A 21,356-nucleotide genomic window follows, 5' to 3' on the forward strand; every position below is an offset into this window, starting at 1 on the left:
GTCACGACCCGACTCCCAGAGCTGTGCGGGCTGTGGCTGCTGGAGAGAATGATGGCAGGGGGACACTGAGGGACACAGGGAACTGGAGGGACACGGAGCATCCCCCTGCCATCATTCTCTCCAGCAGCCACAGCTGTGGTCGTGACATCACCATTTTATCCAGGAAGTGAAGCCTTGATGCAGTAGTAAGTGCTGGGAAAAAAACTCTTTATAAGCATTTCCTGTAATAAGTGTATATTGGAGATTTGTATAACTTTTGGAGAACAATACAACAACAACATTTTTCGCCAGACTACTCCTTTAATGTTTGGTGGCTTTCATTTTTACATGGTGTACTTTCCAACAAATTACATGTTATCCTATGGTTAAAGGGATTTTGCCCCCCCCCCCCCCCGTGCCGAGGTGACAGGCTCCCGACCCCCATTAGAGCCCCCTATACTCACCTAATCCCGCCGGGTCCCGCTTCTGGAGGTGGTCGGGTGACGGAGATCTCAGCCGCTGCAGCCCGGCGCGCGCTGAGAGATGACTCCAACACCCATACAGAATGACAGGAGAGTCCAGCGCTCCGTTATTCTCTATGGGTGTTGGACTCATCTCCAAAGATCTGCAGCGGCTGAGATCTCCATCACCCGACCACCTCCAGAAGCGGGACACGGCGGGATTAGGTGAGTATAGGGGGCTCTAACGGGGGTCGCGAGCCTGTCACCCCGGCACGGGGGTGACAGGTTCCCATTAAGTAGGAGTATATCGATAAAACAAGCTAATATTTGTGTCATCATACTACTATCATAGAGCGTACCTTTAATTTAAACAAACTTCTGACATGTCAGAGGTTTGTATGGGTTAAGCGCCCAGGTGCTGAATTATAATGGAGCCCTTCACCATCCTGCCACCCTCCCTAAGGAAAATTGACATGGCTGCATTCTCTCCTTCACCAGCACATGCGCTGTTTGCTTTTCATAGTCCCCAGCGACTCCAGCATTCATCAGTTTTGGTGCATGCACTGAAGAACACTAAAGTCACGAGAGACCATAAAGAGAAAGCAGCACATGCACCACAGAAGAAGAGGAAGGCATGTGCGCATGTTTTCAACTTACCCAAAAATGTCAATCTTCCTCGGAAGAGGCAGCGGTGGCAGAATGGTAGCAGGCAAAGGTAGTGTCACAGACTCGCCTCTGTGACACTGAACCCCGCAATTAAACTTTTTTTTTGTTTTGCCAACATGCAGCATGGATATATGCATAAAGAATAAAAAAAAGTGAAGCGGGGGGGGGGGGGGGGGCACTTTCAATTGTGACCCTGGGACTGGAGCTGCAGGCACCATATACCATTTTTGTAGACTGCTGTTTTCTACTCTGTAAATCATATAAAACAGTTACTCAAAATTAGAATGAGACAATGGTCATCTTCTGGATGTTTTCTTTGAAGTATATAAAGTGCTATCAAATTTATTACCATAATACATTATAATGTATGAAGTATGTTTCAGTCTAAACAGTGCAAAAAAACCCAAAAAATGTTAGTACTTCTAATCAAGCATTAGCAAAAATTGGCTCGTCTGTAACAAATTCTGTAAGGACTATTACTTCCTTCCCAGTATTGCATCATACTCCTTTCCAGTTATTTTGACTTCAATATCCCTGAAGCCAGCGTCTGTAAGGAGCTTGGTGTATTCCGATGGCGTCCATTCTTTGCCTTCTGTATAGGCCAACATGATAAGTGATAGAAGCTGGGAATGCACCGGGCCACTTCTGTCTTCATTTAAGAAGGCATCAACTATCAGCACTCCACCTCCTTGTCAAGAGAAAAATAGTTAGAGTTATGTCAATCATAACCAATAAATGCCATTTCTGTTTCTGGCAATGACCCAATATTAAAAGAGAACTTAGGGACAGTATACAAAAAAAAAAAACACAGTTTTTGTTTTGTTGCCATGCCCCTCCATTTCTAAGATATTGGAGTTTTACTATTTGATTTGTAATGTCAATCTGCACAAGGTCTCAAGAAGAATCTTTTACATAAATGCGTGGAGAGAGGTAACAATGAAGCTATAACAAAAATTTTACCTGTGAACTAACTGTCATTCATTATACTGGTTTAGGCATGTTCCTGTGTGGCATTTACTGGTGTGTGCTATATTTTGTGTTTTTGGCCAATCACGCTTGGTCAAAACAGACACAGTGTGTGTAACAAAACTTGTTTTACACAGTCATTTTCTGATGACACGTCCCCTTTTATTAAATGGAATCTGTCAGCACCCAGGCCCTACCCGAGTTGCTGACAGTGTGCTGTTGCTGGCAGTCCCCTAGTGAGCATGGTGCCTTTTGGTAATTTGTCGATGCAGTGGATTATGCACAAACTCAGGTCTCCTACTGTAATAAAGTGTCAAAGTGTCGTTTGTGCCATACTATGACACACCTAACCATGCCTTCCTCCTTTTCATGAATAATCTCTGCTGCCCGGCCTCCTGCTCGTTCAGCTGTCAGCCAGTGTCTCAGATTGCAGATTAGTGCTCTGTAGGCAGTTTGTGTCTAAAAGAAATAACCCAGGTATAATTGAATATTTGAAGCCAAATGTGTTGCAGCTGTGGTCTAGGAGTAACTCACCTGTCTAGAGACCTGCCAGCAGTTCATCCATTGGTCCAAATCCCCTGATGGAAATGAAATATAGCACCTTCATTGTTTCATTTTAAGGCTATGTTCACACACAGTATTTTCACTCAGTATTTTGCAACCAAAACCAGGAGTGGATTAAAAAAAAAAAAAAAAAAAAAAAAAACACAGAAAGGCTACGTTCCCACATTGTTGAAATTGAGTGGATGGCCACCATTTAATGGCAACAGCTGCTGTTTAAAAAAAAAAAAAAAAAGGCAATTATTTGCCATGTAAATGGCAGCCATCCACTCAATTTCAACAGGGATTTGAACCAAATAATGACCTGCTAGTAGGTCTCTAGACAGGAGATTTACCCCTAGACCACAGCTTCAACACATTTGGGCTCAGAGATTCAACTATATCGGAGTGTTTCTTTCAGATATAAACTGCCTACAGAGGACTGATCTGCAATCAGAGACACTGGCTGACAACTGAGCAAGCAGGAAGCCCGGCAGCATTTATTATTTATACAGAGAAGGGACGAGAGGTGAGGTAACCAGAGTGCGGCACAAACAACACTTTGACACTTCATTACAGTAGGATTGTGCATAATCCACTACACGGACAAATTACCAAAAAAGGTACCATGTTCACAAATGGACTGCCAACTATAGTACACTGTCATCACCTTAGGTAGGGCCCGGGTGCCGACAGATTTCCTTTAAGAACAAAAAAATTTAATCTAATCAGGATTTAGATGTCTCTAGGCAACTCCTTCACAAGTGTTGATTATAAGCTCACCTGGTCTACAAGACTGGTAAATCTTCAGGAATAGGATCTTTAAAAAAGTCTCCTTTGACAGTAGTAAAGACATTGTCAGTTTCACAATACAGGCAAAAGAACCTTAAACTAAATCAATAAATGTAAAAGGTAAAAAAAAAAAAAAAAATTTAGACAAGTAAACAGTTCATAGTTTAGGTAAAAGACTACTCTACTAACTCTGGGGAAAATAAACGTGATGTTTGATTCACAATGGCTCTTCCATAGATAACCTATATAGACTAATGTCAAACATAATTGCTGTGAAGAAATTATAGTAGTAGAGATTATTATATTTAGGCTATGTTCACCCTACGTAAGAGACCGGCCGTTCCGTGACCCCGGCCGGGTCACAGAATGGCCGGTCTCTGGCCGGATCATCTCGGCCGATACTTAAGTACTGGCCGGATGATCCTTTCGGCCGCAGAGCTCTGATCCGGGCACATCAGAGCTTCCCATAGCCCAAAGTGAACTGTGTGAACTGACAGGTCTTTCTGCGGCCGGAATTTACTGAATTCCGGCCGCAGAAAACTGACATGTCAGTTGTTTGCGTTGGCGTATGGGATCCCGGCCGGAGCGTGTACGATGTGTGTACGCTCCGGCCAGGATCCCATAGAACAACAGGCATTGTTCCACCGCGGTAAAAGTACGGCCGTTGTTGCCATCGGCAAAAACGACCGTACTTTTACGTAGTGTGAACATAGCCTTAAGCTACATCTGTATGCTGGATGAGCTTTCAAAGTGCTGTCATTATAGAGGAGAGAATTTACAGTAATAACTAAGCAAATTGCTTCATTAGCTCAGCAGTCAGGTTATAATCCAGCTGCCTTTTAACAGGGTGCTGCTCCACTCCAGGTGCCAGGAAAAGCTGGATCCAATCCTGGTAAACTGGGAGAAATTGAGGACTGGATCCAGCTTTACCAGGCACCCGGAATGGAGCAGACTTCAAAAGGCAACCGGATGATAAACCAACTGCCAAGCTAACAAAGCACTTCGCTTTATTATTACTGTAAATTCTGTCATTTCCAGCTGTCATATTCTGCACCGCAGCACTGAAACAGTGCGGTGCAGTCCATATTCAAGGAGTTTACTATATCCCAGCCAAATTTTTATTTTATATATATATATACACATGAGAGAACTATATTAACAAGAATTCCATGATTATACACACACACACACACAAAGTAGGGGGAGCAGAAGAAATGTTATTAATTAGGAAGTTAATAAGAACATTCATTTGCAAATGGAAAAAAAAAATAAAAAAAATCAATAATTTCTAAATATTTTGATTCTAATAAATAACTTCCCATTTTATTCTCACCACTTACAGCACATTTTCGTTTCAGTTTTGCTATTGTAAAAGAAAATTAGCATGATTAGAACAAAAAATTGCTGTTTTAATTAAATATAAAACTGTTACAGGGAGCTGCATTTTAGTGGCATTAGCGATGTGTCAGGCTGAACCTCTACAGTAATTCATTTTAGCTGTTATACTGCCACCTACTGGCCAACTGTTGAATTACAGTTAGATCACTTTAAGACAATACCCTGAAGCGTTAAAAGAAAAGTTTAACGCATCAGGGATCAAATTGAAAGTGGCTACATCTGTGTGTGCGTATATTTTTTTTATCATTATATATTTTATATATATATATATATATATATGATAGAATCCAGTGATTTAAGCAAATCACGGGAAATGATGGAATGAACGGGCCGTTGCATCATTTCCCTAGGGATTTGATCAAATGACTGACCCCTTTTAGGGAAATGACGGAATGAGTGATCGAGGAGTCACCCGGCTCTATGTTTGGTGGCGGAGGCGGACGTGGGAGCAGAGCAGCACACCTTTCCGCAGCAGGCACATGGCGGCGGGGGCGGACAGGTGAGCAGAGTTGCACGCCTCCCCGGCAGGCATGTGGTGGCGGGGGCGGATGGGACAGCAGAGCGGCACACCTCCCGGTGGGCATACGGCGTTGTGTGGGGACGGGGAGCAGAGCAGACGGGCCGGGGGAGAGAGAGATTACAGCCATGGAGAGATTACCTCCACAGTCCTGTCCCCTGATGCAAGCCCCAGCCTGAAGTAGATCTGCCATGATTTGGAGGGTGAGGGAGACTTCCTGGGTCAAAGTACAGAGCTGTAGACCACGCTATGTAAACCAATAACCTATTAAATACTGCACCTTCAAGGAAATGTATCTGTTGGTCCTTGTCCGTTATAAAATGTTTCTTAGCCATTTACACAACCTTTGGCAGGTCGATAATGGTGACTGTAGACTCCTTATATGTAGATACAAACTGTTTTGCTAGACTCCCTGAACATCCTATAAGAGAAAAAATATTTGCTTTGCTATGTAAACAGCTGGCAGAAAAACAAAAAAAAAACTAGTAACATTTTAAAAAGTAAATCTTTTCCCTCCATCCTTCTAGTAGCACAATAGTGTTTTTTTTCAGCCTGTTATTGATAGAGAGACAGATGGAGCTTTAATATGTTAAGAAATACTATTTAAAAAAAAAAATTCTTCCCACTCCTTTTTATTTAAAAGGGTATCCCATTTCAGTGAACAGTTAAACCTGTAGGGATCAAAGTTTATGGGTACTGTCAAATGACTTTTGACATGGTAGAAGTGATTGACTATAGTGGATCTTACTACTGAGACCCACTCTGATCAAAAGATATAGCCGTAAAGAGATTGCGGCTGCACAATCCACTCACTGGCTGCCCACTCATTTCGTCCATATTTTCTCATAGACTTACATTGGAAAATATTTACTGACTGTGCGCCCAACTGGGGAATGAATCATGCTTCCCTCATCAGTCCGTGGGTATATCTTCTGATCAGAGTGGGTCTCAGCAGAAAGGTCTGCTGTGATTGTTAACCTTTGACATGTTGTTTCTTAGTTACCAACACTCTCTCTACTCTAAAGGCAGTGGCCTGGCTGATTTGTGTAGCTATAGTATAAATATTTCTTTACAGCTCTCATGTCCTGCAGGCCCTATTACAATGGACAATTATCGTGCGAAAAATCGTTAAATCGTTCGAAGTTTAATGATAATCGTTCTGTGTAATTGCAGGCAACGATTTAAAATAATCCTTCTTATGTCGCTGATCGTTGATTTAGGTCTGAACCTAAAATTATCGTTAATCGTTCGCTGTAATTCCACATTTGTTCGCTCAAGTTCCGCACTTTTTCACTAATCGTTCAGTGTAATAGCACATTGCCCATTATTCCTTCTGATCTCAGGAAAACAAACAATCGCAATAACGATCATAATAATGATCGTAATAACGACTATCGTTCTGTGTGATATGGTGAACAATTTCAGGTTAACAATAAACAATCTCGTTTGCAATCGTTTATTGTTAGTCGTTAATCGTTAAAAATCGCTCTGTGTAATAGGACCCTTAGGCCACCGCTGTATCTTCAGGCTGGATGCCAGATCACACAGCAGCACAGAAGGCATGTAATGCACGGCTTGTGTGATCTGGAAACTGAAAGCACAGACATATGCATATTAGTGCTGTCAGTTTCAGTGGCTGCACCAACCATACAGGGACCATTTGTGCAGATCGGCCCGGCTTCTTGATAAAATTGTGCAGTGTAAAGGCAAGGCAAATAAGGGCAGATATTGCTGACGGGTGATCCCTTGCACACCCTCACGGTGAGACATGTAAAAGGGCCACAAAAAACGCCAGCTTTACATTCTAAATTATGAGCTACAGTGACAGGAAGTAGGTAAGAGAGAAAAAATGGGTACCGAGTGTCTGCTCCAATAGCCAAATATATAGTAACAACATTACATATAAAACATAGCTAAATCTGGTTTGTAGTGCACAGGAGGAGTGCACTCTAGTGGCTGGAGTGGAATACACAGCTCACAGTACTTGGTGTGACACCCAAGAGAGTTACTTTACCTTGGTGGTATAAAACTTAGAGAACCACCTGTGGTGGGACACTACACAAATATGAAAGAAAATAATTGGAAAGTTCTATAGACCCCTATTATGAGACAAATTTATAGAAATTACCTCCAAGATCATAGACTGTGTGGAACACAGAGAGGTCAAAAGCTTGACTAATTTCCTTTCCATAGATATTCCAAATTGAATCCATATGAAGCATAAAACTCAACATCTCCTCTTCTGATCTAATGGCATACAATCAAACACATCGGTTCCATAAAAATTCTAAGAACAGGAATGCCTATAATGCCTAAGCATTCAGGAAAAAGGTGCAAAGTAAAGGGAAGTTCGATATCTCACTTGCACTAAACCTAAAATGTCGCTGTCATTACAACTTTTAAAATCTAAATCAACAGTAGATGTGATATGAGGCAACTTTGCAATTTACATTCATTTTTTTTTTTTTATTTAGTTGTCATTGAAAACACAGCACTTCCTGTTTTCTGACTTTTGTTCTCAAAAAACAGGAGTGTCAGAAAACAGGAAGTCCTGTGTATCCCAGGTGACCTGAGCACTCACAGGGAGAAGGCAGTCATGTGATTGATGGACACATTGAGCCGTGACTCTCTGTACTGGCCGGAATTCCTGGGTTTAGTCTCTTTTTTACAACCAGCACAAGTCAGAAAATCTGCCTTCAGGAGACTGGACCTGGATTTCTGGTAAGTACAGCTTTGTTTTACAGCAGGATAACAAAAATAATAATGAATGTATATTACAAACTTGCTTTATATCACATATACTGTTGATTTAGGTTTTGGGTTTTATCAGAAAATGACCTATTGTTTAAATCATTAACTACTATATAGGGCTTTATTTGGATATACATTACTGTGTGTTGCAGTAACGGAGGAATTACCTGCTATATGGGGCACTATTATGGGATAAATTACTGCACAGACAGAACTAGTGGACTAACTACTGTATAGGCGTATTATTTAGGGACCTAATACTACATGGGCTACAAAAGGGGGCATTATCCACATGTGGGGCACTATAAATGGGTAGAGGAGCCTACAGATGTTTGTCTGGCAAATTCTGCGGAGAGGAGACCATCATCATGACAGTCTGGGACAAATGGAGGAAGACGCATGTACAATAACTGTAAAATGTTCTGCACATATTGTTTTGTATACAGTATATTAGTCACCTGTATATTGTTATTGATAATATAACCCCTGATATTATAGGTTTTATTTAGTTAGAATATAATGGTAACATGTAGTTATTATGTGGTAGTAACAGGCTAAGAGTTGGTCTCTTCCACTGGGTCTGAATTAAGGGGTCATCAAGTCATAAAGGGGTCAGTTATGGTTTTGTATTAGTTTAGGGGGTAGTTATAGGTTCTGTATTTGTTTAAAGGGGTATTCTGCTGAAACATAACTTTTCATACATTGCTGCCTATGGTGAGAAAACAGCCTATTCTCACCTTTCTATCTCCCAAACTGCAAAAAAAAATTACAATTTTCAGTCTGATTTTGCACCTAGATATATTTAGCAATACTTTGGTATCCTGATGGATTTCCACCTTCCGTTGGTTTGTTAAATGTGGGAATGTGGGGGTTAACCTTATTCTGAACAGTCATTGCAAAGTACAGTTTACCTGTAATGTGCTTTATATAAATCGTCTGCAGACATCCCAAAAGCCTTTGCATACTGACTTTTTGCTTCTCTGAAATAAAAAAAAATATTTAGTTAAATTTATATTTGTCAAACATAGCTGGTATGTGTCATACAAAAGAGAAATCAAAGACCAACTTAAATATACAACAGTCCTAGTAGAATTACAAAATGTGTTTGTCTTTTTCTCCATGTCCCCCTCCTTCTAAGATGGCTGATGTAAACAAATCCCTGGCAGGCTTTATCTGCAACTTTGTGGCTTCTTTGTAATGCTGGAGGGTTACTCACAGTGAGTTCATTTGACACTAGACCTCAGAATAGCCCTCCAAGCATTACAAGGAAGCTACAATGTTGCAGATAAAGCCTGCCAGGGATTTGTTTACATCATCCGTCTCAGAAGGGAGGGAGAAGGAGGAGGAGACAGAGAAAAGCTCAGAATTGGGGGAAGAGACTAAATAGACGAGAGCAACAAGTACGGAATCAATTGTTCGTCTCACCATGGGCAGCAACATATCAAAAGTTATATGTTTGCAAAACCACCAACAACCACAAAAACCACCACCACCAAAAAAAAATAAAAAAAAAGTTATGTTTGCATGGAATACCCCTTTAAGCTGGGTTCACACTACGTATATTTCAGTCAGTATTGTGGTCCTCATATTGCAACCAAAACCAGGAGTGGATTAATAACACAGAAAAGCTCTGTTCACACAATGTTGAAATTGAGTGGATGGCCGCCATTTAATGGCAAATATTTGCTGTTATTTTAAAACAACGGCTGTTATATTGAAAAAATGGAAGTTATTTACCGTTATATGGCGGCCATCCACTCAATTTCAACATTAAGTGATCAGATCATTTCTGTGTTTTTAATCCACTCCTGGTTTTGGTTGCTATGAGGACCTGACATGAGGACCAAATACTGCCTGAATTATACTTAGTGTGAACCCAGCCTTAAGCTGTGAAAAGATACACAAAATCCTGCAGGTATGTAGCCAACTCCTAAGGTGAGTGGTCTACAGAATTGCCGTAAGTGGTATAGACTTGTATTGTAAGATACTTTTATTGTAAGGCTACAGCACTTCTGTGCTTCTGGAGCAGACTAATAGTTTTGAAAAAAAAAAGTTTCTTGGTACTACAAGGTTGCAACCCTACAAAATTATACTTCAATTTCCAAAACCTAAAGAATTTTCACCAGCAAAATATTTTTCTGATAAACCCAACTGGTACATAAAAAGCAAATCGCTTTGTGCATAAAAACTTTGTCATTAACACAGTTCACAGTTTTATGGCACACATTTTACGGAATCCATCGGCCTTATTTAACTACAGTATTACAGGGTCACTCGTGCTCAGTTCAACATGTCACATGATCACTCCCATTAGTACTGGCAGTTGGTTTTCACTTCACATGCAAGCAAGCGGGATTGTGGGAAAGTGTCTGCACTGTTGTATGGCAACAGCAGGATCATAGTTCAGGGAGTGACTACATCCATGGGGAAGAAAAACTTAACTAGAAACAGCATGTTTGTATTCCTTTACATATATGTATGCATGTATGTGGTACACATCTGATTTTACCTTTTTATTACGTGACACCGCCCCTTTACAATGCTTTTCTGTGGTCTAGCATTTGAAAGTCTAAATTCATTTAAAGTGTTCCTGTCACAAAAATACACTTCCTTACTGGGTTCACACTATGTATATTTCAGGCAGTATTTAGTCCTCATGTCAGGTCCTCATAGCAACCAAAACCAGGAGTGGATTGAAAACACAGAAAGGATCTGTTCACATAATGTTGTAATTGAGTGGATGGCCGCCATATAACACTAAATAACTTCCATTATTTCAATACAACAGCCATTGTTTTAAAATAACAGCATTAAATGACGGACATCCACTCAATTACAACATTATGTGAACAGAGCCTTTCTGTGTTTTCAATCCACTCCTTGTTTTGGTTGCTATACAGCCTCAAACATACAGCCTCAAATATACGTAGTGTGAACATAGCCTCAACATGTCAGACCCTGACCGATCAGTAAATATGCAAATGGCTGAAAAGTAACAGCCAATGGAAACTAACAGGTCCTTCATTCAATGCCTGACAACATCCATGCAGTAACATGTCCCCTATTGGCCAATGGAAGATGGCATGTCCTTAGGATTTTGCCTATAAATACTGATTTCCATAAAGTTGCTCTAAAAGGGGCAGCACCAAAGTCACTCTCAACAGGGCGGCATCACATTTACTTTTGAAGGGCTGGTCCTGAATTTTCTTTAAAAGGGCCAGTACCAAATTAGCTCTTAACAGGTCGGTATCAATTTTTCTCTTAAAGGGCTATCAAAGTAAGATCTTAAGGAGCTGGTACCAACTTTGCTCTTAGTGGGCCACCACCAAAGTTCCTCTTAAAAGGCCAGTAAGAAAGCGACCCTTAAAGGTCGAACACCAAAGATGCTGTTAAAGTGCTGGTACCAAAGAAACCACTACTTATACACCCTTAATGGACCCCTGAAGAGAGAAAAAAAAAAAAGTGTTTTTAAAGTTTCTTTTTTCAAGCACTCTGGGGGAGATTTATCAAACATAGTGTAAAGTGAAACAGGCTCAGTTGCCCCTAGCAACCAATCAGATTCCATCTTTCATTCCTCACAGACTCTTTGGAAAATAAAAAGGTGGAATCTGATTGGTTGCTAGGGGCAACTGAGCCAGTCTCACTTTACACCATGTTTGATAAAATGTATTTTCTTCTGGAAAGGCACATCTAATTTAAAAATGAGATTTCTCACAAAAGAACGTATCCAATTTGTTAGTATAAGTCTGTATCAGATTTATGTAAACCAGCAACATTATGACTTACAGTATATGCAGTGATATCTCTGTTATAATTAGGCACATTACCTTACAGCTTGGGGTAGAAAATTCCAGAATACACATGAATTAGTAGAGACGTGTATCATCATGTGATAGAGTGTCCGAGGACTGGACTTTACCAAGTATACAGAGGAAACATCAGTGTTGGAATAATAGCCTGAAAAGAGAGAACATTAATAGGATAGTGATCCCTCGCATCTAAACACTGTATCTAGCACATTATAAGAGAAATTTCATATGCAGAACTGTATGTTCAGTAGAGTCCTATGGGCCCCATTGGGATTGTAGAACCCATTCACCTTGCAACATTAGAGATTACACATACAGTATAAACATACATAGAAAATTGTCTTATATCCATATTTAATTCTAGTTCTGCATCCATCAAATACTACCATTAGACCAATTTGAATTGTGACACAATGACCATGTGTGTGTTTGTGTGTGTGTGTGTGGGGGGGGGGGGGGGGGGGTGTCCAGGATGACCATTGTATGATGAAAACATTATATCTCAAGCCCAAAAATCTATGGAAAACTGGTGGTATTTGGTTCTGAAGCCCCCAAAATATCTTCCCAAAAATGAGAAAAGAAAAAAAAGAAAAAAAAAAAAAAGTAAAAAAATATTATATAACATCAACAAAATATATAAATAAAGCAGATACTGTATTTTACAGTGTATAACACGAATGGGCGTATAAGACAAGCCCAAAATTTTTCAGTTAAAATATAGAGTTTGGGATATACCTTTGCCCTCTTCCAACGGACACCAAATAAAAATGAATAAAAAACATCTGATAGGCAGAGAAAGAGGTACAGTTATACCAATAAGACACAAGGACAGGCCAGAAGGGTGAAAGGTGTGTTTTTCTGGGCACAGCACCACTCTACGGTATCTTTCTTGCTCGCTCTGCCCTTCATACAGTAGCTGCATACGGCAGGGATGCAGCCTTTTTTGATCTCCCCCCACAGATTCTCCAGTCCGGTTCCAAAGCTTTTCAGCACTCGCCCTATAAGACGATACCCAGCGGATACCCTGACTTTTGAGAAGATTTTCCTAGTTTAGGGTACGTGCACACTGTGGAATGGCAATGGATAACCAGTTGCACATTCCGCAGCTCGCACCCGCCCATGTCATAGACTCCATCATACGCACGGGCGTCTTCCGCCCTCTGTTCAAAGAATGATCACACAAAGCAAGTCCTTCCAACAGTCAGAAGGAGCTACTGGAGACTGTAAATTACTTTCTATGTACAAGGCTGGAATATTTCAGGGTCCCTTACAGATCACACAGAGTCCCAGAAAAATGAAATGATGCCTCCCTCACCCGGTACCCAAAGAAGCAGCTCATCCTGGCCCAGGTAAGACTGCATTCACACGTTTTGGGAAGTTGTCCGTGCGCACGGACAATTTTACAGCCCATTGCTTTCTATGGGGCTATTCAGATGTTCCGAGATTTCACGGATCCGTGATCTGTTCCTTTAAAAAATAGGACATGTCATTACTCGGAACGGATGCACAGAAAGGATTCCCCATAGAAATCAATGAGATCCGTGTTTTTCACGGATGTGACATCTGTGTTCATCCATGAAAAACACGGATGTGATGTAATCAATGTCATTTAAAATGCTGTAACACAGATCCATGAAAAAAACGGACACGGATACAAAATGTATGCAAAATGGACTGTTTTGCATGGATCAAGGAGGTAGCTGCCGGACCACAATCACGGACCGGGAAAATCACTGAACGTGTGAATGCAGCCTAAAAAGCAGTACAGGACATGTAGTATCACACTATACTGTAGAGAGGAGGCACAAGACAGCCAATCACTGCATGCACTTCACTAATACTGGGGTTTAACAATAAAATGGCCAATGATCCAATCATCTAGTTGTTTACATGTGCCGCAGATCCTGACTGTCTATAGCATTGTATGCAAGTCTTGGCTGAAGTTACAATGGTCCAGAAAGGGAAAAAAACAAACAAAAAAAAAAACCATTCACCTTTTTATTGCAATCATTAAGCTGCGTTGTTATGTTTAGTAGCGCCCTTGTTCGGCCTACCATTTTTATTTGACAGGGCTTGAATAAAGCGGCATGGCTTTTCAATGACTTAGGCTGTATCCATGTTTTTCTTTTTCCCTAGGGCTGCATCCAACTTCAGCCACAGGTATTCAAATGCCAAATGATTTGACTCTAGCATGCCTGAGTTGTGCTCATCTCTAATGCCAACATACTTGTCTGACTATGTTCTGACTACCTGTTCATACTGTACAAGCCAGCTGCTTACAATGGAACAGTTTACATGTATGACTACTTGTAAATTTTTATGTTACCTTCATTGGTTTTCCAATTCACTTTCAAAAGCTCCAGTCCAACACAGAGGTCAAGCAGCCGCTCCATTCCAACTACACTGGTACCCAAGTGGGAAGCTATTGCAGCTGCCGGCATTGGTTCCTGTACTTCATGTAGTAGATCGAAAACTCCCAGCTCACATGCTGTAAACATGGCCTGCAAGGAAAAAAAGCAACAATATACTTTAATTCTATGACTGATAGGTAGTAAAGATTATAAAAGGGTTTACTGGGTAAAATACACTGATGCCCTATCCACAGGATAGGGCTTCAATAAGGGACTGGTGGAGTGCCAACATCCTGTAACACCTCCGATAAAATGTCCTGGTGAAATGTGTTGCTTGGATGTAATCAATATAAAGTATATAAAGTAATAGCATACATATATATAGGATTGGCCATAAGTGGATGTCCAACCTGTGAGACTTCCAACCAATAGTATAGGACTGCACTTGTTCTCAGTTTTTGCCTAAACAATAGCCCTCCCAGCCACCTATGCTGTACAGCAGTGCTTCTCAATTCCAGTCCTCAGGCCTCACCAACAGGTCATGTTTTGAGGATTTCCCATATAAAGGACACCTGTGATAATTTCTGATGCACTGAGTATAATTATATCACCTGTGACATACTAAGGAAATCCTCAAAACATGACCTGTTGGTGAGGCCTGAGAACTGGAATTGAGAAGCACTGCCGTACAGGGAACTACAGTCAACTCCTCATGTTTAAAAGTGCAATTTACCACACAGCCTAGTGGTCGGGGGTCTGTGCAGAGGAAAAACAGTGAAGGGGATTTTTTTTTTCCCAGAGGTCTAATCCCCACTATAAAAAGTCAAGGCATAGTGAAATGCTATTACTTTATGTGATAAGAATACCACTTTAAAGGGGCTGTCCCATGAAGACAACTTCTGCCCTGTTAGGGCACTAAGGCATTCTGTCCCTTGATTGTGACTCCCATCTCTGAGCTAAAACAGACTGTGGTTCCCATTTTAGTTAACATGAACAAGCTTTAAAGCGACTCTGTACCCACAATCTGTCCCCCCAAACCGCTTGTACCTTCGGATAGCTGCTTTTAATCCAAGATCTGTCCTGGGGTCCGTTCGGCAGGTGATGCAGTTATTGTCATAAAAACAACTTTTAATCCGGCAGCGCTGTGTCTTACAGCCGGGGCTTACATTTGTATATGCATTAGGCTGGCACACCCTCTCTGTCCTTCCTCCCCACCCTCCTCAGCATTAGGAATGATCCAGGAACATTTACTGCTGTTTGAGCTTTGCACAGGTGTATTAACGATCTAGCCCATGTTCATTATACACACAGGTGGGGAATAGGAAGCAATCTGCCTGGAGCATTCCTAATGATGAGGAGGGTGGGGAGGAAGGACAAAGAGAATGTGCCAGCCTAATGCATATACAAATGTAAGCCCCGGCCGTTAGACACAGCGCTGCAAGATTAAAAGTTGTTTTAATGACAATAACTGCAATCCCTGCCGAACGGACCCCAGGACAGATCTTGGATTAAAAGCAGCTATCTGAAGGTACAAGTGGTTTGGGGGGGTCAGATTGTGGTTACAGAGTCGCTTTAAGTTAGGGTATGTGCACACTGAGGAAAACACGTGGAGAACCTTACTCTCTGTCTGTGGTATAGACTCCATTCTATGGTCAGGCAGAATGCCTGACCATAGAATGGAGTCTATACCACAGACAGAGAGTGAAGCAGGAGTGCGGGGATGAGCAGCAGAATCTGCTGCAAGTCCTCCATGTGTTTTTGTCAGTGTGCACATGCCCTTATATTGACAACCATTTATCTTAATGGTCACTGTGTAATACAATAATACAAACACTGAAACATCCCCCCCCTTCATTAAAAAAAAAGTTAGTAAAACATAACAAAAGTGATTGAATATTCCTGTAATTGCACTGACCTGCAAAATAAAGATAACATATCAGTTGTAATGTAAGGTGAAGAACATAAACAAAAATTTGCTCAGTCCGTGTTCAGGTCAAGATGCCGATCCGAATGCACCCGTGGGCTATGAAACTTTAATGCACCCTTTCTTGCTGCGATGCATACATTGTGATCAATGTGGCCCCTCACATGCATGCATCCTCACTTGACCCCTTGTGTGCCATACTGTAAGCAGCATCTGCCTACTGTACGGTGTAGAACACCTGTCACAATGATGGATGTTCTGCTCCTGCCTTTTTTGTGTGGGTTTTTCCCTGTTTTTCAGATATCTGTATCCAGAGGATTACGTTGGAATCATTGGACTACGTCGATGACAAGCGTTTTGTTTTATTTATTTTTTTATAAAATGGTTAACGAGGAGTTTGGAGGGAGTTCTTTTTTTTAACCCTTTGAAGACCAGGCCAATTTTCATTTTTGTGCTTTCGTTTTTTCCCTCCTTGTGCTTAAAAGGCTATAGCGCTTGCATTTTTTCACCTAGAGACCCTAATGAACCCTTATTTTTTGCACCACTAATTGTACTTTGCAATGACAGACTTAATTTTTGTACAAAGCATGCTGGGAAACCAGATAAAAAAAATTATATGTGTGGTGAAATTGAAAATAAAATTCTTTTTTTTTATTTTTTTTTTGTGTGTGTTTACGCCGCTTGCCCTATAGAAAAACTGACATGTTATATATGTTTCTCAAGTCTGTACAATTACATTGATATGTAACTTGGGTAAGTTATTTTATTTGATGGCTTTTAAAAATTGAAAAAGTACTCTTTTATTTTCTGGTCTATGGGACTATGTGAGGTGTCATTTTATGCACCATGCAGAGTGGTGGGGTGTTGAGTCCCCGCAGTTGGCAGCGGTGGATGTAGATGAAACCTTGACAGGCACTGGCCGACAGTAGATATAGGATTAAGTCCAAAGCAGGTACTACTAAAAACACATTTATTTGTCTCAAGGGACAACGCGTTTCTGGGTACAGGGGACCCCTTTCTCATGTCAGGGAGACATGCCATCCCATGAGATGTGCCATGCGCCATGATCTGTAACCTGATTTGCGTATATGCAACTTTTTGATCACTTTTTTACAATTTTTCTGGATTTGATGCAACCAAAAATGCGCAATTTTGCACTTTGGAATTTTTTGCACTTATGCCCTTTACCGTGCGAGATCAGGGATGTAATAATTTAATAGATTGGGCAATTGTGCACGTGGCAATACCAAATATGTGTTTGTTTATTTTTATTTATAAAGTGGGAAAAGGGGGGTGATTCAAACTTTTTTTTTTTAGGGGAGGGGATTTTCTATTAATAAAAAAATTATTTTATTAACTCCAAATAACTAAAAATGCTGCGTGTGTAAGGCAAATCATAAACTGCCACTCACTACCAGTTAACATCTAGCTGCAGGTGTTTTTGCGTTTTTACCTAAAAAAGAGGCAGTGGGAGGGTATGTCCACACTGAGGAATAGGCAAAGGATTGAAGAGGGAAGTTTTCTGCTTGAAATTCCTTGCCTATTCAGCTCTTGCAGCCGTTGACTACTATAGGATTTCTCTAGTGGAATCCACCAAAAAACTGACGTATCCACGGTGAAAAATTCCACAAAAAAAAAAAATCACAACAGAGCAGAAATTCCATTGACTACCATAAAAGATTGCTCTGTTCAGATTTTATGCGTGGAATTTCAAGCGGAAGCTGCAGGACCATAAACACAGATTCTGCTTCAATTTCCTGGCCAATTCCTCAGTGTGTACATGCCCTGCAAGGGGATATCCAGCATTGGAAAAAAATGGCCACTTTCTTTCAGAAACAGCACCACTCTTGTCTCCAGTTCAGCTCCTGTCTCGGCCAGAGATGTCAGCAGAGAACACTGTGTCAGGGCCGGATTAAGGTTGGTGGAGGCCCCGGGCGACAATTTTGTTGGAGGCTGCCCCCCCCCCCCCCCCACCCAAAAAAAAATAACAATATCACGATCTATATAGATGTCAGCTTACTGTAGGCGACTTAACACAGATCCCTCCTGGCTCCTGGCTCAGCATCCTCCTCTGTTGTGCACGTGATGGTCACTAGAGGCTGCAGTGCAGAGGAAGATGCACAGCCCTAGAGACAGGTGCAGGAAGGGGTGAGTATCAGGGTGTGTTCTCACATTGTGTTTGTGTTAATAACGCAATGTGAGAACCCAGCACTTTCTGTGTGCTCTTAGCCACTGTGTTAGTGCCATTATACACAGCCTGATATCCTGGGTAAGCAGCGCCATTCTGCTAGATTGGCGCTCACTTACAGAGCATATGATAAGGCTGGATCAGCCATCAGTCGCACATCACTTTTTGACGTAGCAATGCATGGCCGGTGGCCAATGATTTTTGCTAGCGAGAAGCAGTGAAGGTATTATGGCTTAGAGCAATATAGCCTAACTTTTTTTTTTTTTATAAACTCTAGGCACCCCTACCAAATGTTCTAGAAAATACAAAAGAAATGTCATCCAGTGACTTACAGGTGATGTCTTCTTTGATCTGAGGCGTCACTTTCAGTTTCCGTTTGACCTGCCAGACAAACCTCTTAGGCTCCGCACTTTTACAACAACTTCCTTCCCTTTTTCCAACCCATAAGGTCCCAAACAGTATTAATTCCACTTTTTGGTGTGATTTCCAGTAAAGTCAGTAGGTATGTGGGTTGCCCCCTGTATGTCCCTTGCTGTTCCCCAAATAGTTTTAAAGTCCCTATGTCCCCATATAGTAATAATGTCCCCTGCTATGTCCACATATATAAATAATGGTTCTGCTGTACACCCCATATAGTAATAATGCCTCCTGCTGTGTCCCCATATAGTACTATTGCTCCCTGCTGTGCCTCCATATAGTAATAATGTCCCCTGCTGTGCCCTCCATATAGTAATGTCCCCTGCTGTGCCCCCATATAGTAATAATGCCCCTGGTGGCTGTAGTCAACCCCTAGTGGTGTCCTGGTAGCTGTAATTGCCCTCCCCCATCCCCAGTGGTGTCCTGGTAGCTGTAGTTCTCCGCGTATTCTCCGTATTTAGAATTTATGCTGCCCTAGGCACTTTGCATGCTGAGGTGAACCCCCCCCCCCCCCGGCACCCCATCGTGGTGTATGCATGGTGTGTACCCCGTCACGGCTGGCACACCAGCACCGAATACTCAGCACCCAGTACTACTGAGCGGCATCCCCCGGCTCTCAGTAGTGCTGGGTACTGGGGTGCCGCTCTGCTTGATGCCTGCTCTTCTCATCAAACAGACGTGAAGGAGGTCGGGGACGTCTTAGTTTGGGGGCCGCTTCTGTCCAGTATCGGACTGGGGTACCTGGGGCCCACCAGAGGAAATGATCCTTGGTGCCCACCAATATAGAACCAGTGAGACACGACAGGCCGCTGCTTTCCTGGATTCATCTGTATCTGTGACAAATCCTTCCTTATGGTGCGTTCACACCTACAGGATCTGCAGCTGATTTTCTGCAGCAGATTTCAGTTAAATAACTGAACACAGCATCAAATCTGCTGCAGATCTGCTGCAGATCCTGTAGGTGTGAACGCACCCTTAAAAACATTTTCAGTCAAAGTGAAACTCTCAGAACACCCTCCATTTATTCAGCTCTCAGGGTATGCTGGGAGTTGTAGTTTCTGAGAGGACAACCCTTTAATAAATCACTGTATGCAGAGTCTCCTGGTGGCTGCAATCTGTGGGTGACAACCATCAGCCCTGAAGGTCCAGCAATACATCTGTCCACACTGTCCTACAACTCCCAGCATATCCTGGGGGCTGCAGACTGTCAGTACATGCTGGGAGTTTTAGTGCCTGCAGCTGTTGTAGTTGGGTCCTATACACTGGATGCTTAGTGGGAGATCAGAATACATATATCTGTGGGGGCTCAGTGTAGGGAAGTGACCCCAGAACATCACTAAAAGGGGATAGGGGGAGATGTTATTAGTGATGTTCTTGGGTCACTTCCCTGCACTGAGCCCCCACAGATCTATGTATTCTTATATGCCACAAAGCATCCAGTGTATAATGCACCTAGGACCCAACTACAACAGCTGCAGGCACTACAACTCCCAGCATGTACTGACAGTCTGCAGCCCTCAGGATATGCTGGGAGTTGTAGTGCCTGCAGCTCTTGTAGTTGGGTCCTAGGTGCATTATACACTGGAGGCTTTGTAAGGGATCAGAATACAGAGATCTGTGGGGGATCAGTGCAGGAACGTGACCCCAGAACAGCACTAATAGGGGATAGAACAAAAACATCTCCCCCTATCCCCTATTAGTGATGTTCTGGGGTCACTTCCCTGCACTGAGCCCCCACAAATCTATGTATTCTTATATACCACAAAGCATCCAGTGTATAATGCACCTAGGACCTAACTACAACAGCTGCAGGCACTACAACTCCCAGCATGTACTGACAGTCTGCAGCCCTCAGGATATGTTGGGAGTTGTAGTGCCTGCAGCTGTTGTAGTTGGATTCTAGTTTAAAAGTTTGCGCTAGTGTACTGTAGTGACCGCGGGGCTGTGTCAGTACACTACCGCAAACCATACACTGACCTATTTAGACCCCAATGGTACACAGGCTCTGCACACTATAGAAGTGATTACAGTGCAGTTACTAATGACTCACGGGTGACGTCTTCTCCGATTGCTGTCGCTCACTCTTTGCTTTCCTCTCCATCTGGCGCAGCCATCATGAAGACTTCTCCGAACACAACTCAACGGCAGAGGGGCGGGCTGGCTGGCAGGGAGAGAAGCTGGGGGGCAGGGAGAGAAGCTGATGGGAGCAGGGGGATCGGCAGAGGGGCGGGCTGGCTGGCAGGGAGAGAAGCTGGGGGGCAGAGGGATCGGCAGAGGGGCGGGCTGGCAGGGAGAGAAGCTGGGGCAGGGAGAGAAACTGGGGGGCAGGGGGATCACCGAGGGGCGGGCTGGCAGGAAGAGAAGCTGATGGGGGCAGGGGGAACGGCAGAGGGGCGGGCTGGCAGGGAGAGAAGCTGGGGGTAGGGGGATCAGCAGAGGGGCGGGCTGGCTGGCAGGGAGAGAAGCTTGGGGGCTAGGAGAGAAGGTGGGGGGGGCTGGCAGGGAGAGAAGCTGGGGGACACGGGAGAGAAGCTGATGGGGGCAGGGGATCGGCAGAGGGGCGGGCTGGCTGGCAGGGAGAGAAGCTGGGGGGCAGG

At 42.6% G+C, this 21,356-nt stretch overlaps 1 pseudogene; it reads right to left on the reverse strand.

Annotated features, from left to right (window-relative positions):
* Positions 1-1,582: 1,582 nt before the first annotated feature.
* On the reverse strand, positions 1,583-14,377 carry LOC138767382 (acetylserotonin O-methyltransferase-like; annotated as a pseudogene).
* Positions 14,378-21,356: the final 6,979 nt, after the last annotated feature.

The sequence above is a fragment of the Dendropsophus ebraccatus genome, chromosome 11, assembly GCF_027789765.1.
Source record: "Dendropsophus ebraccatus isolate aDenEbr1 chromosome 11, aDenEbr1.pat, whole genome shotgun sequence".
Lineage (NCBI taxonomy): Eukaryota > Metazoa > Chordata > Amphibia > Anura > Hylidae > Dendropsophus > Dendropsophus ebraccatus.